Raw genomic sequence first — 15,289 nt, 5'->3', positions numbered from 1 at the left:
TAACAGTGCTGGGTAAAGGGTTGGAAAATCTCCCGTGGCGCAGCTTCTCGAAGATGTCGTCGGTGCACACGCCCTACGACATCTTCGGAAGTTGCTCCTCGGGAAAATTTTCCTGCAAACCCGTGAAAGACTCCATCTCCTCTAACAGTGCTAGGTAAAGGGTTGGAAAATCACCCGTGGCCAGCTTCTCGAAGATGATACATGAAATTTGGAGTGATTTAGTCATACTCCTGCCTAGGCGTATAATATGCATACTCGTAGTCTTCATAGCCGCCGCCGTTGTACTGATAGTCGTCGCCTTCTAAGTTGCCGCCATCGTCGTCCCTGTCATCGGGCGGCGCTCGTGGCTCGAACTGAGGGTAGCGCAGGCGGGGGATATCGCCGGCCGTGATGTAGTCCATGACGCTCTGCAGAGTCCGGCCGTACCACCATAGCCGACGGCCGGCCTCGTGGAAGTTCCCAGGAGGCGGACCGTCCTCCTTATACCCGGCGAGCGCCCTCTCACGCCGATTGATGAAGAAGGCGTCCCAAGTATGCTGGTTATCGGGATGCCGGCGGGGATTCATCCGCTGCTCCGGCGTGAGGTCGAGGTAGTAGTGGTTCGTGATGGCCGCCCGGCGCGCGCGTACTCGAGGGACGGGAGGGACCGGCACGCCGCCGACGCTTAGGCTCCAGCCGGCGGGAACGCGGTAGCCTGGTGGGCAAGGGTAGTTCGAGGCGCAAAGCTCCTCCACCTGCTGGTAGGTTAGAGTGGGTGCGGTGGAAGCCATGAGAGAGTGATGAGAGATTGTAGAGATGTGATAATGCTGGCCAAGCCGGACGACATATATGTAGTGACAAATGGCGGGAAAAATGGGAGCGGGAAGACAGGAGGCGGGAAGAAAGTGGCGGGAATAAAGAGGCGGGAAGAAAGTGGCGGGAAGACAGGAGGCGGGAAGAAAGAGGCGGGAAGAAAGAGGCGGGAAAGAACTGGCGGGAAGACAGGCCGGGGAGAATTTTTAACATTTTAAATTGAATTAGTTTTACTTTTCTTAATTTTTTGATATACTATTTGTATTTTTAACATTTTTAATTGAATTAGTTTTACTTTTCTTAATTTTTTGATATACTATTTGTATTTTTAACATTTTTAATTGAATTAGTTTTACTTTTCTTAATTTTTTGATATACTATTTGTATTTTTAACATTTTTAATTGAATAAGTTTTATTTTTCTGATTTTTTGATATATTATTTGTATTTTTAACATTTTGAATTGAATTAGATTTATTTTTCTACATTTTTTGATATATTATTTATATTTTATGATTTTGAAATGAATTAGTTTTATTTTTTGGAATTTATTGATATATTATTTGTATTTTTAACATTTTGAATTGAATTAGTTTTATTTTTCTGAATTTTTTGATATATTATTTGTATTTTATGATTTTGAAAAATGAATTAGTTTTATTTTTCTGAATTTATTGATATATTATATGTATTTTTCAGATTTTGAAATGAAAAGTAATTTGAAAAATACCCTTTGGTCGCGGTTGGGGTCACCAACCGCGACTAAAGGGTATTTTTCCGCGGGAAACGAAAACCCGGCGAAAATACCCTTTAGTCGCGGTTGGGGTCACCAACCGCGACTAAAGGGTACCCTTTAGTCGCGGTTGGTGACCCCAACCGCGACTAAAGGGGGGGCTATAAATACTGCGCGAACCGTCGCCTCCGCCATCTTCTTCTCCGCATCGTCTTCCCCGTCGCCTCCGTCTCCTGCCGAGCGCCAGACGCCGCCCGCCAGACGCCAGACGCCGCCCGCCAGAAGCCGTCGCCGCACTCGCCGTCGCCGCAGACGCCGTCGCCGCCGCCTCTCGTCGCGCCATCTCCCGTATGTCGCCGTGCGCCCCGCCCCTACTAACCGTACTGTGTCGCCGCCCGCCAGACGCGCCGTCGCCGCCGCCCGCCAGACGTACGCACGCGCCAGACGCCGCCCGCGCGCCAGACGCCACCAGACGCCGCCCGCGCCGCGCGCCAGAGAAAGGAGAGAGAGAGAAAGGGCCGGGCCGGATTTTTCCCTTTTTTGTGTTTTTCTTTTTCTTTTTAATTTTAACTAGTTAATTAGTTTAACAAAAACGGTAAATTAACAAAAAAAAGTAAAACTTGATAATTTGTAACTAAAATTTTGTATACTTAACAAAAATTTGTAACTAAAATTTTGTATACTTAACAAAAATTTAACTAAAATTTTGTATACTAACAAAATTTTGTATACTTAACAAAATCTTGACTTAACAAAATTTAACTTAACAAAAAATTTACTTAACAAAAATTTTACCTAACAAAAATTTTACTTAACAAAATTTTGACTTAAGAAATTTTTTACTTAACGTCGTCGCCACCGCCCTCTCGGTCACCGCCACCGCCCTCTCGGTCACCGCCACCGCCCTCTCGGTCACCGCCACCGATTTCTCGGTCACGCGCGCGGTCACTGCGTCCCCCCTTTCGCCACCGCCACCGCCCTCTCGGTCACCGCCACCGGTCTCTCGGTCACGCGCGCGGTCACTGCGTCCCCCTTTCGCCACCGCCACCGGTCTCTCGGTCACGCGGTCACTGCGTCCCCCCTCTCGCCTCCCTCGTCGCCCTCTCTCTTTATATGTAGAAGAGATGTGATAATGCATATACACAATTAATTTGTTTTTACTACATGTTTTCAGGACTGACATATGGCGGACGATAGAGCTGACCCGATTATGGACAACTATGATCCGGACGCTGAAGAGCATATTTTTGGCATCATAAAAGGCGATATTCTATATGTGCCGACCGGACAAGAAGAAGATGATATCTCTTCTTATCTGAACCTTGACGGTGAAGATGAAGGGCGCCGTCAGCAAGATGATTTTGAACAAACGTCGATAAACGACGATCTTCAAATGGAAGTAGCAACCACCTCCGGCGCCGAGGTATATATATACATTGAGCCTCCGGTGATACAAACTAACCGATTTGAATAAATATGTGTGTACTAACGCGCGCGACTCTCTTTCTTATTTTAGCCCTCGGCCGGATCGTCGAAACAATCGAGTACGTCGTCAAAGCGTGGCGCAACCAAGACGATGAAACCAGGAGAAACATGCACCATCGAGGTTGTCGAGGAAGCAACCGGTAGGCCGCTGGAGCCCCGCAAGAATGCCACCAAGTTTGTCAGCCAATGCGGAGCCGTTGTTAGAGACAACGTCTCGATCACCGTCCAGGAGTGGAATGCGCCAAAGAAGGCACGTGTTGGTTTAACTTTTGTCGATAAGAGAACAAAAAAATATTGCTTCAACAAGCTTATGGAACATTTCGTTCTACCTCCGGAATACAACAAATTCGATGAGGAGGGTAACAAGATTGAGGAAAACAAGGAGAGGAGGAGGCTAGTCAAACGGTTCGCTCTTCATAAGATGGCCGACGCATTCCGGAAATTCAAGCAAAATCTAGCCCATGACTTTGTCAAGCAGAACAAGTCTCCGGATTTCAAAGGACAATATGAGAAACTGAAACATGATTGGCCAGAATTTGTGAAGCAAAAGAAATCGGAGCAGTTCATTCAAATATCGAAAAAAATAAGGAAAATGCGGCTAAGAAGGAGTACAATCATATTATGGGGCCAGGAGGGTATCGCCTTTGGGAGCCTAGGTGGGAGAAGATGGAGACCGAGCTGAGGGCGCGAGGAATCCGTCCGAGTACGGAGGGATGGGACCCAAGGGCCAAAAGCTGGTGAGTACGGGCATGGGGGAACGCTGAACCCGGAGACAGGGGAGTGTGTTTACCGGGGCAAAATAATTAAACCCACCCAAGCCCTTATTGACGCAATGAGGGATGCTCAAGAGGGGAAGATCAAGTTCAACAGAGAGAACGACGCGCTGACAAAAGCCCTCGGGAATCCTGAACACACAGGACGTGTACGAGGCATGGGGCACGTTCCGTGGAAAATAGGGTTCCCCCAGAACGATGACCCGTACGGTTACAGAAGCCGTAATAGAAAGATGGATCGGGAAGCAGATGTTGTGGTGCAGTTGGCATCGGAAATGGATGTATTGAAGAAAACCGTGAATGTACTAGTAGCCGAAAGAGATGCAGCTCGAGCGCAGCATGAAGATCATCCAGTGGATCTCGGAAGCCAGCAGCGGAGAAGCAGCGTGGCTTCCACGGAGGCCCCACCAGCTGGTGCAGATGCACCGACGATCGAAATTACTGCACCGGAGCCTCTGGCGGTCGAAATTACTGCACCGGAGCCTCCTCGCTACCCCGTGGACGATATAAAGGAGATGAAAGAATGTCATCTGTATTATCCTGTCGGGAACATGTCCATGAAGGTAGCCATCGGCAGTGCTTTACCATGTTTACCTAGAGCACTCCACCACAACAACCCCATTCAAGATGGCTATGCTCGTGTCACGGTGGAGGACATAGTCAAAGGGTTTGAGGACCTGGACATTGACATTGCTACACCTGAAGGGGAGAAAAGACTTGGAGATGTCAAGCGCCAGTTCATTCTATGGCAAAAGAAGTTTATCAAGTTTCCAGGCGAGGCGCCAAGGAAAACAAGTCCACCCCCCTACGGTGGTGGTGGTGGTGGTGGTGGCGGTTCACCTACACCTCCGTCACGTCAGCCGACGCCGCCCCCCAGTCCACAACGTCCGGCGGGTGATCAGCCGCCGCCCCCCAGTCCTCGTCCGGCGGGTGATCGGACGCCGCCCCCAATCCACCTCCGGCAAAGAAGCGAAGCAGATCCTGGATTATTAACCCGGACCCTTATGTACCTAAGACCACAAAGGTACCGGAGCCATCACTGAAGCCTCTCCCCACAAGGCCTTGGGAACGTACTGCCGAGGAAGTCGACGCGGCCGCGGCTGCTGATTTGGAGAAATGGAAGGCGGCCTGCAAGAAGAAAAGAGAACCCGAGCCCAAGCCAGTATATTCTGATGAGCAAAAGAAGTGGGTTAAGTCATTTTTGAGCACACCGTCCCAAGCCGCGAAGAATCTGCCTGACGACTATGCACGTGAACTTCGCAGGCAGGCACTCATGTTCAAGGAGAACAAAGAGCGGGAGAAGGCCGAGAAAACGGAATTAGAAAGTAAAAAAGCGGGAAACGAGTTGCCCAGCTCGGGGAACAAAGTAAACAATCGATTGCCCCGCTTATAGTGAAAGCCGCCGGTCCGGATGCCCCGAGATCATAGAAGCTGCGGTGGCACAGGGATTGACTGTAACGAGTGCCAGAGAACAAGCGGCCAACTTAGGTATTACTCTTCGTGAACTGTTAGGCCTTGATGAGGCGCCAGTGAAGGAGGTAGTAATTACATATGTGAAGAATGGGCCTCTCGTCGAGCCTGCGCAGGAACCTCCACAAATGAAAGGTCTGCTGAAATGGTACAAGGGTTACATACAAAATAAAAACGCCAAAGAATATATTTATGCGGAAGTTAGACATGAGCATCACTTCAAACATTACTATGTAACAATTCATCTGAGTGAATTGTTCCAGCTTTTCAATCTGCGCGAGCTCGACAAATCTATCATCAGTTGCTACGTTCTGTAAGTGATTTATTTCTACCCCATCTCGTTCATATTGCCCGCACTATATATATGTCCTAACTATATTGTTGTGTCCGCTATTATACATACAGAATGAAGATTAAGGAATGCAGAGTAAGGAACATCCATGATGTTGGGTTCATTGACCCACACATCGTTAATGGATATGAGTTAGACCATCACCCCGACGACGTGGAGGCAGACCTGTGGCAGTTTCTTACAAAGCAGGAACTCAAAAGTGATATTCTATTTCCTTACCATTTTGGGTGAGTGTTTCTGTCTTGAGCACATTCTCTTTTGTTTACTTCATGCATGGTATGTAGCCGGCTAATCGATGAGTTATGCATGACGTACTGTGCATGTATCGTGTCCGCAGGTTCCACTGGATTCTGCTAGTAATTAAAATTGACACCTCAGAATGTCTCGTCCACGACTCTCTGAATATGGATCCAAAGCTTTGGGGCGGCATGAGAAAAACCCTGCAGAAGTAATTATTTTCATTCATTTGCGCTCTATATCGATCGGCCTATTTCGTTCATTTCCTAATATCAAGTAACTCTCTTGTTCATTTAATTTTCTTTGCCTCGTAGGGTTTGGAGACGGTTCGTAGATACAAAGGTCGGTGAATTCAAAAAAGAGCTAGAATTCAAAAGGTCAAAGGCTAAGAATGGTGGGGATATTCAGCCAGCGGGGACCAATCTATGTGGATACTATGTCTGTGAGATGATCCGGAGATACACCTCTGAGCGGGTTCCGAGTGATACCAATGCTCAGAGGAATAGCCTCCGGATGATGCTTAGTCCAGAAGCTCGCTTCCTACCAATTCAAGAGGAACTAGCTGGATGGTTCAGGAGGGAAGTCCTCCATCCTAAAGGAGAACACCATTACGAGGACTTAGAACTTTATATGCGTTAAATTATGTATGGAAACTTGGTCAAAATTGTATATGGTCATCCGATGATATTGAATATATATTCCTCTTGAATTCTTTTTGGTTCTAATTTCAAATTTGTTTGAAATTGTACATTCATATGCATGTATGTAGTACCGTAGAATATGTGAAACTCCTTCAAAATTAAAATAAAGCACAAAAGAAATAAAACAATACAAATTACACAGAAAACAGGTTTAGGGGGGGCAGGTTTAGGGGGGGCTAAAACCCTAAACCTGCGGGCGGCCTTTGGTCGCGGTTGGCCAGAAGAACCGCGACTAAAGGCCTTTTTTCCACCAGTGATAGTTCCTCGTATGGCCTCACCTGTTGGGGCCCATGATTTGACTTCCTGCGTGCTCTTCCCTCCGCAAGCCCAGTGACAGCTAGACTTTAACCAATGGTTTGTTCAACATCCCAGATGCAAAGATGTGCCCAGTTCAGTCCCCTTCTGATGTTATGAATTTGGTGTTGTTGAATGAAAAGCACCATGCTTATGGACCAACAACAATGTACGATGGAAGCAGTCGATCCCAGGTATGCATCCGCATTATCTGCTTAGCTAGTGATCATTGTTATTTGATGCCCTTTCAGTATTTGCTGCTACTGATTTTCTATGTTTCCTTGCAATATCTTGACTGTCCATGTAAATGCGAAGAACATGTTAGGATGCTGCAGCTGTATGCATTTGGTAGATCTTGCAGGAAGTGAGAGGGTTGCAAGCCAGAAACACAGGGGCAGATTGAAGGATGCTGGGTATATTAACAAGTCACTTTCGTGCCTAGGAGATGTCATCACTCTTAGAAGGATTCTCACTCGGGAGTGGTGTTTTGGAACATGGGAGCATATGCTCCCTCTATTTTGAAATCCATCTTACACATATTTTGAATTTCAAAAAAATTGAAACGAAAAATTCGCACGTACATCTTGACGTGCTATGCGCTCACAAAGTTGTTTCATAAAAAATAGATTTGTCATGTGACGAATGTAAAAAAGACAAAACTCAGTGCTAAAAATAATTTTTTTACAAGATAAATTTTCTCTTTTTTACATAGACCAAAAAAAATTTTGATTTTTCGTGAAACTTGACGAATGCACATATATTATGGAGATGTACATGTATAATTTTTTGTCAAAAATTTTCGACAACTCGAAATATAATTTTTCGGTATAGGGAGCATACGCATCCGGGAGCCGAATTGAATTTCCGTTCTCACACTCCTTACAGAAATAGAAAATGTACCCAACTGCATAGTTGCCTAGTTGGCTGAATCTGTGAACATGTTCACGGCATGGGCTTGTATAGATTGTTCACTCTTATGTATATAGCTTATTTGAAGTATCTTGCACATGATTGGCATCACTGTGTAAGTTCATGCAATAACACTGGTAATGAATCTTATCTTTTTATTGGAGTATGATAAAGCAAATGAGTATACTAATATTACTGATATGCCTCGCTGGCGGCGGCCACGGATGGCTATCAACGTTCTAATTAAAGTATACTTACCACAATATATTATGATACAAATGCAGTAATGCAGCATGAAACAATATCTGTCAAACAAAGTGTTCTCAAATCTGGCACAAGAAACACAGTAGGGAGCAACCAGAGGCCCAGACGAAATCATTTGTTTTGCAATATCATTAAATTTCATTTCACGTCTCAAGCTCTCAAGCCAGTATGTCGGTGCAATTTAACATTGTAAGCGGCTAGATTCAGTAAAACACCACAATTACTCAAAGCATGTAAAAAAGGTTTTGCATTCAGGATCAACCACGAAATGAACAAATGAACACGAATACACGAATACAATGTTCCAAATAACTGAAGCAATACCAGGAAGCAGTACACAGAGGGATTACTTCGATCTGGAAGCATAGCGAAAATGTCACACATGGTTGCGAAAATGTCCTGTGTTACTTCAAGACAACTGGACGGATAACTTTGATCAGGGACATGTGGATGTGCGGGATCACACCCCCACTTGCAATGGTACCCTTGATGAGGGTATCCATGTAACAGACCACTTTGCTAATCAAGTTATGTTGTTGGTTTGTTCATAAGCATGCATGCATTGCATATAATTTGAAAAAATTTGAACTAAAATGTGCTGAAACAATGTTGCCAAAAGTTGTAGTTTTGCTCTAATAAAATTTGGTGCAAAAAGCCCCTTAAAATTTGGGTTTATAACACCAAAAACCCCCAAATTCTTCCTCTTTTAAAAATTTCAGAGAAAACCCTGAAGACCAGGGGGTTTTCGCAAATTTCCCCCCTGTCTTCTTCTCCACGCACGCACGCAGGCTCCTGCCTGTCGACGCCGTGGCCGTCGATGGCGCCGGCGGCCCGGATGGCCCGCGCCGCCCCCGAGCGCCTATAAAGGCCGCCGCCGACCAGGGGAGAACCCCCATTTTCCCTCCCCCGCCTTCTTCCCCTTTTTCTCTGCGAGCCCGAGCCAAACCATAACCACGGCCGCTCGCCGTCGCCGCCGCTACGCTCCGCCCCGAGCTCCGCCAACGAGCCAGGGAGCTCCGCCTCGACGCCCTCGACCCCCTCCACCAAGCGGCTTCCGCCGGGGAGCCCCCTACCGCACCAATCGGGCGACCTCTGCCGCGCCGGCCACCGCCTCCCGCCGGTGACTCCGGCCTCCTCTCGTCTCGCCGTCAAGCCTCCCGTGCTCGCGGTGAGCTTCCGAGTCGACTGGTGCTCCTCCCCTCTTCTATTGCGGCATGTAGCATGCCGGCGACATGCGCCTGCCCGGCTCTCCGCGCGAGCTCGCCGGAGACGCCCCTCCGACGACCATTGGAGGGCGGCGCCGCCCTCTTCTGGTTCGCGGGGACGCCGCGCGTCTAAGGCGCCCACTCGAGCCTCCTCTCGAGCCCTCTGGCGACGAGGCCATGGTCGACCTGCAAGGGCAGGCCATGGCTGACGTCGTCATGACGTCACCATGACGTCATATTTCCCTTTTGACTATTTCCAAAAATTGGTTAAAAGTTGTATAATTCATATATTTTTTATTCTAATTCAGAAAAAGATGTATAATATACCGAAATGTTCAGAAAAACATTCTCTACAAGTTTAGAAGTAATTCATACATCATTGCAACAATTAAATTTGCAAATGTAGTGAAAACCTAAAAGAACCCCTCTCATATAGCGGTGTCCGATGCCGGCACCCCTTTAATTTGACGATGCACCTAGGGTTGCTCAATTCCGTTAATATGACATGTCATTCATATTGGATGCGCATTGCATTATGCCATGTGGTGATTGTTTGTTTCCCTTTCCGGTGTTTGGTTCTTCGCGATAGGATCTGAGCCGGAGTCCGACGTCAACGCCATCGAAGAACAATACTCATCCGCTGAGAGACAAGGCAAGCCCTAACCTGGTTCATCTATGATTTCGAAATGCTTTTATCTGTGGTTCCTACATATCGCATACGATTCAACTGTCTTTTATTGGTAGATAGAGTTACCCTATCTGTTGCATGTCCGACCTTTGTAGCCTCGATACCCTGATCCACTGCTCCTAGCATAACTAGGTTTGGCATGTGTTCGTCGCGAGAGCCTTTATCTCTTTATGCTTAGCCATGCTTAGTTTGTTACGCTACTACTCCGGTCTTCGGACTGGAGCCTTACAATGAAATGAATCTAGCATGATAGGTTGACGTGGTAAGTGTAGAGATGTTGTTAAACATGATTAAAGGCTCAGACGAGAGGCCACATTGGGATGTGGTGGGTTGTTTCGTTTCTGTCGACCCTAGGAACCAAGTTCTCGTCTCTTGAACCAAGACCGAGCGTACAACCACACGAGGCCCTATTATGGTACCCTCTCGACTCACTAACTTTCCTAGTAGATTCCATGAGTCACATAGTTTGCGTGTTATCTGGACATATGCATCGAAAACGTTTGTGAAAAGGTGCATGGCATACAGGTAGGTAAGCGTGGCCGAGGTGGCTTGGGTTAGAGTCCCTGGTGAAACCCACCTCGCCTCACATCGTTAAGGACCGACTTCGGGACTTGACCCGTTACGGCAGAACAATCCTTAGCGCGTGACTCATGGTCTCGGCGACAGCAAGGTAAAGGTCATGGTCGACCACCTCTGCCAGCACACCAAGGAAGTGTGTTATACTAGTGGCATTAAGAGTTGGTTGATGTGTGTGGGTAAAGTTGTGCACCCCTGCAGGGTTTTGAATCTTTTCGAAAAGCCGTGTCCACGGTTATGGACGACTTGGGAACGGACGTGGAGATCATAGACAACATGAACCTAATCGTAAAACTTGGCAACCAATGTGTGCTTATGGATACCTTCTCCGGGTGTTGAGGGGGTGATCCGAGGATAGTGGTTCGAGATGATGAAGATTGGTGGATACAAGATGATGTTCGATAGAGATTGAGTCGTCGCTCTCTTATCCCCTTTTAAAGGTTCTGAGTAGTCGAACTTGTCTTCTCTCTTAACTTACAAAGGAAAATTGGCTTTACGCAAAAGAAGATCTACAGAAAGCCCGCAAACCCGCTTTGCTAAAAGGTTGTACTAAGTCTTGCTGAGTCCCTGTACTCAGCTTTGCATGCTTTTGTTTCAGATGAAGTTGCTGCAGCCGAAGGCGGTTTCTACGTTAACATCGATGGTTAGTTTGGAGTTCCCAGGCAGCAGCCTGCGACTTATGGGCTGGGACGTCGCTTTATGTTATGGCTTCTTAAGCCCTTTGCTATCTTGTTATTTAGAATAACATAATTTGCTTCCGTTGCTTGTTGAATGTTGGGTCAGTGACCTCTGCTTGTAATAATTTGGATCTTACTCTGCTAAGAGTTGTAATATATTCTTTTAAGTCGTAGAGTCACTGTTGTTTTACCGATTCTCTCACTGTAGTCTTCCGAGCTCGAGGTTAGGCTTATATCAGACGAAGATCTGGTATTTGTCTAACCCTGATCCCGGGGGTGCCACAATCCAGCTCTTCATCTCCATGGATGGCCAGCTGAAGATGGTGATGGGTGATACGCTTCACCTTCAGATCCTTGCTTGCGTTCCCAGCCAGCTCCAGAACTTCAGCAGTCAGGTACTCCAAGATAGCAACAGAGTAGCCCGCCGTTGTAGCACCAACACAGCCATTCGCCCAGAGCCGTTTGCTTCAGCTGACAATGGATACAGCCAACAGGGAACTGTAATATAGCATTGCAAAATAATTAGTACAGGGATGGTACCTTCCAATTCTGAGAATCATGATGACAGTGGCAAACTAATAAACCAAAACTGGTTGTTTGCTAACAGTCAAGACACAACAGTTTAGAGACTTTTAATAACACAATTAAGCATCATAATCTTAATAACATATGTGAAGTAATCATCCAGGATTATACAAAACATACCTAAGACAAAGCTTGTCGCAGCACTGGACCATACCTCATGCATTCCTTCACATATGTATTAGGCATTTTTGTATAATCCTGGATGATTACTTCACATATGTTAAGAGAGCTGTAGTTAATAAGGTTCTGTCAGCTTGTTGTCCTGCACAAGAAAAGGGCAATAAAATTCCACTCACTGCATTAACAAGTCAACCGCATGCAAAAATCAACTTTTGACTGATTTACTACCTCTATCCACTTGGCGCATTTATGCCGATTGTGACCCTCCACCCTGCAATAGCAGTATTTTGTGTTCAATCTTTTATGCTTCTTTGGCTTCAGCCTTTTCTTCGGTGCACCTCATGCATAGGATCTAAAACCTTTTCCAATTCTCCAGAATCAAGTTCTACCGTTTGTGGCAGCACCGGACCATACCTCATGCATTCCTTGTGACCACTGGATGATTCCTTCCTATGAGCTTGCATCAAAAGACTGATGACACTGCTCTCTGCAGGTTTGTCAAGATTTGGCAAGAAAAACTAGAGTGCTGCCAAATACAGTGAAGCAATATCGCACGCCAAATTTTGGTTCAGTTATCTCACGTGCAACTAGCCATATTTAGTAATGGAGCTTTAAGTAGACTACCCAAAAGATCCGTGAGATTCGTTGGTCTTTATGATATAGTGTATACTCATATACAGACTCCAGCAGGCGATACTCCACCTCTCCAAGGATATTATTAATAATTTGTTTAAATCTCCAGTACTACAGACGAACACGGTACACTAATGTATACGAGCCTTAAACAAATTCAAGCATGGGTACTACAGAGGAGTACTATAGGCGAACAAATTTTCACGAAAATTAGAATCAACAGCATTAATCATACCAGAAGTTGTGCGGGCCTGGTGTAGGTGTAGGTGCTATCGGAGCAGCTCTGCGGTACAGCGCTGGCGCCGTTTGAGGCGGAAGATCGGAGCGCATCCGCTGCCGCCGCCGTCCACGGGGCCGCGCGTGGGGAGAGGATAGCTGCAGAGGGAAGGGACCACATAGGGGATGGACTAGGTCCTGCGCCCTCGCCATAGGGGTTCGGTGGCGGCCAGGATTTGTCGCTGTCGTGAGGCAGAGGTTGGGGAGTGGCGGGGATTCTGATCCGGGAGCTCTGGATTCAGTCGTGCGAGGTGGGACGGTTGCCTACGAATTTACCATAATACCTCTGGAAAGTTAATTTAAAATGCATAATTAAATTCTGAAAGATCGAGATGTCGCCTAGAGGGGTGTGAATAGGCAATTACAAACTCTTGCGGATTTGTCTTGTAAGAATGCGGAATTAAACTAACGTTTAGTTTACAAGCACAAACCCTAAATATGCTAAGCTCAACTAAGTGTAAAAATGGCAACTAGAGCTAAGCAAGATAGGCACAAGATATATGTAGCACAAGGCTAAGCAAGATAGGCACAAGATATATGTAGCACAAGTGATAGCAAGATATATATACTTCAAGCACGATGGCTATCACAAGGAAAGAGAGCTCGGGTATAGAGATAACCGAGGCACGCGGAGACGAGGATGTATTCCCGTGTTCCCTTGCTTTGCAACAAGGTACGTCACGTTTGGAGGAGTGGAGGTCCCACGAAGGATTCCCCGCGCCACGAAGGCTCATCCTATTCTCCGAACCACACCCACGAAGGATAATGGCCCTTTCCTTATGGTTAGCTTTTCCTCCGCTCCGGAGATGGCAAGCTCCACAACCACTTCACAAGCTCCACGAAGGAGAAGCCCGGGCCTCTTCACAATCTTCTTGAAGAGATCACCGGAGCACCAATCACCAAGCCAACTAGGAGGTCACCCTCCAAGAGTAACAAGCTCACGCTCTCTCACTCGAACAAATCGTGGTGGAGAGCTCAACACTATGAAATGATGCAAAGCAAGAACACCGGTGGTGTTCAAATCCTTCACACTCAAATCCCACCAAAGCAACGAATGCTAGGATGAGATTGGAGAGGAAGAACAAGGGGGAAAGTCAACCAAAGACTCCAAGATCTAGATTCCAAGAGATTCCCTCACTTAGAGAAGAAACGGTTTGGTGGAAGTGTAGATCTAGATCTCCTCTCTCAAATCCTCAAATATGAGCAAGATTGATTGGAGGAATCAAGGGAGAGAGCAAGTTCTTCAAATAGGAACAATAGAGGTGAGAGAGAGTGAAGAACTAGTTGCTCAAGGTGGAAGAAGGGCTATTTATAGTCTAGGGAGAAAAATAACCGTTGGGGAGAAAACCGGGTGAAAATCGCATTAAAATCGGGCAAAAAAAAGTGCCCAGGCCGGCTGCCAGGCCGGTTGACCGAGCTCGGGCTGGGAGGCCGGCGGCCTGCCCGGTCCGACCGGCCCAGCAACCGGGCGGGCAGATGCCGCGCTGGGCGGCGGAAATGCTTCAGGCCGCGGCTGGGCCGGCGAGGCGGTGAGGCCCAGCACCGGCCAGGAGGCCAGCCAGGCAAGGGCGCTCGGGCCGCACGGGGGAGCCCACGGCCCAATTGCGCACGGGCGGCGCGGAGGCTACAGGCCGCGCGGGGGGAGCAGTAGGCCGCGTGGGCCGAAGGCGGAGAAGAGGCCCGGTGCGGAAACTGGTCAGGCCGGGGAGGCGGCCGAGCGGGCCGGCGTGCAGCCCGGCGAACCGGTCGCCAACCGGCTGCCCCGGGTGGGCCGGCGTGCAGCCCGGCGGACCGGTCGCCAACCGGCTGCCCTTCCTCCTCTTTTTCTTTTTCCTTTTATATTTTCTCTTTTTCCTTTTTCTTTAATAACTATTGCTCCTGAACTCCGATTGACATGAAACAAATTCCGTTGGAGAGATAATAACAAATGACATCCAATAGAAAGTGCAAACTCAAGAAATTGTAGGAGGGAATTTTATCATGAATATAAAAGGGTAGAACCTTATATCATGAATAACCGGTAAAATCACCCAACCTCGAAAACGCAATAGAAGATGCATGCGAACTCCGTTTTCGATGAACTTGGGCTTGTTGTAAAGCTAGCAACAAGCTCAAGAACCTCACATAGAGAAACACCAAGAAGCAATAAGGATATGCAAAGTATGCAAAGGGTTGAGCTCCCTAAGACGATGTGATCAAGTTACCCAACCGAAAGCCCCTCTTAATAGTGCGGCTATCTATCCTATAATCCGGTCTCCCATCAACCACCTCGAGACCGGTAAAAGGAAAACCTATCAAGGTCATACCTTTGCCTTGCGCATCCCGATTGATCTTGATGATAACACTTCACGCTCCAATCAAGCCGGAAAGCATCACTTGGTCAATGTTGCTTCATGTATACTAACAAATGCTCCCCCATACACTAAGATGGGAAAGCTCCATTGATGCACATCTTCACATGTCCATTATCACCAAATGGACGGCAAGCTTCAAGCACGTGATCCACTCAAGATGCTCATC

At 47.1% G+C, this 15,289-nt stretch overlaps 1 long non-coding RNA gene across 1 annotated transcript; it reads right to left on the bottom strand.

Moving 5' to 3' along the window:
- Positions 1-11,450: 11,450 nt before the first annotated feature.
- Positions 11,451-12,537, bottom strand: LOC124666584. The gene is made up of 3 exons (XR_006990938.1): positions 12,089-12,537; positions 11,861-12,002; positions 11,451-11,653 (listed from the first exon to the last, which is right to left on the bottom strand). It is a non-coding gene; the product is annotated as an uncharacterized LOC124666584 (long non-coding RNA).
- Between the last annotated feature and the right edge of the window lie 2,752 nt (positions 12,538-15,289).

Source organism: Lolium rigidum, chromosome 1 (assembly GCF_022539505.1).
Source record: "Lolium rigidum isolate FL_2022 chromosome 1, APGP_CSIRO_Lrig_0.1, whole genome shotgun sequence".
Lineage (NCBI taxonomy): Eukaryota > Viridiplantae > Streptophyta > Magnoliopsida > Poales > Poaceae > Lolium > Lolium rigidum.
Note: the sequence above shows the minus strand (reverse complement) of the source record. Positions and strands in the feature narration are given on the sequence as shown.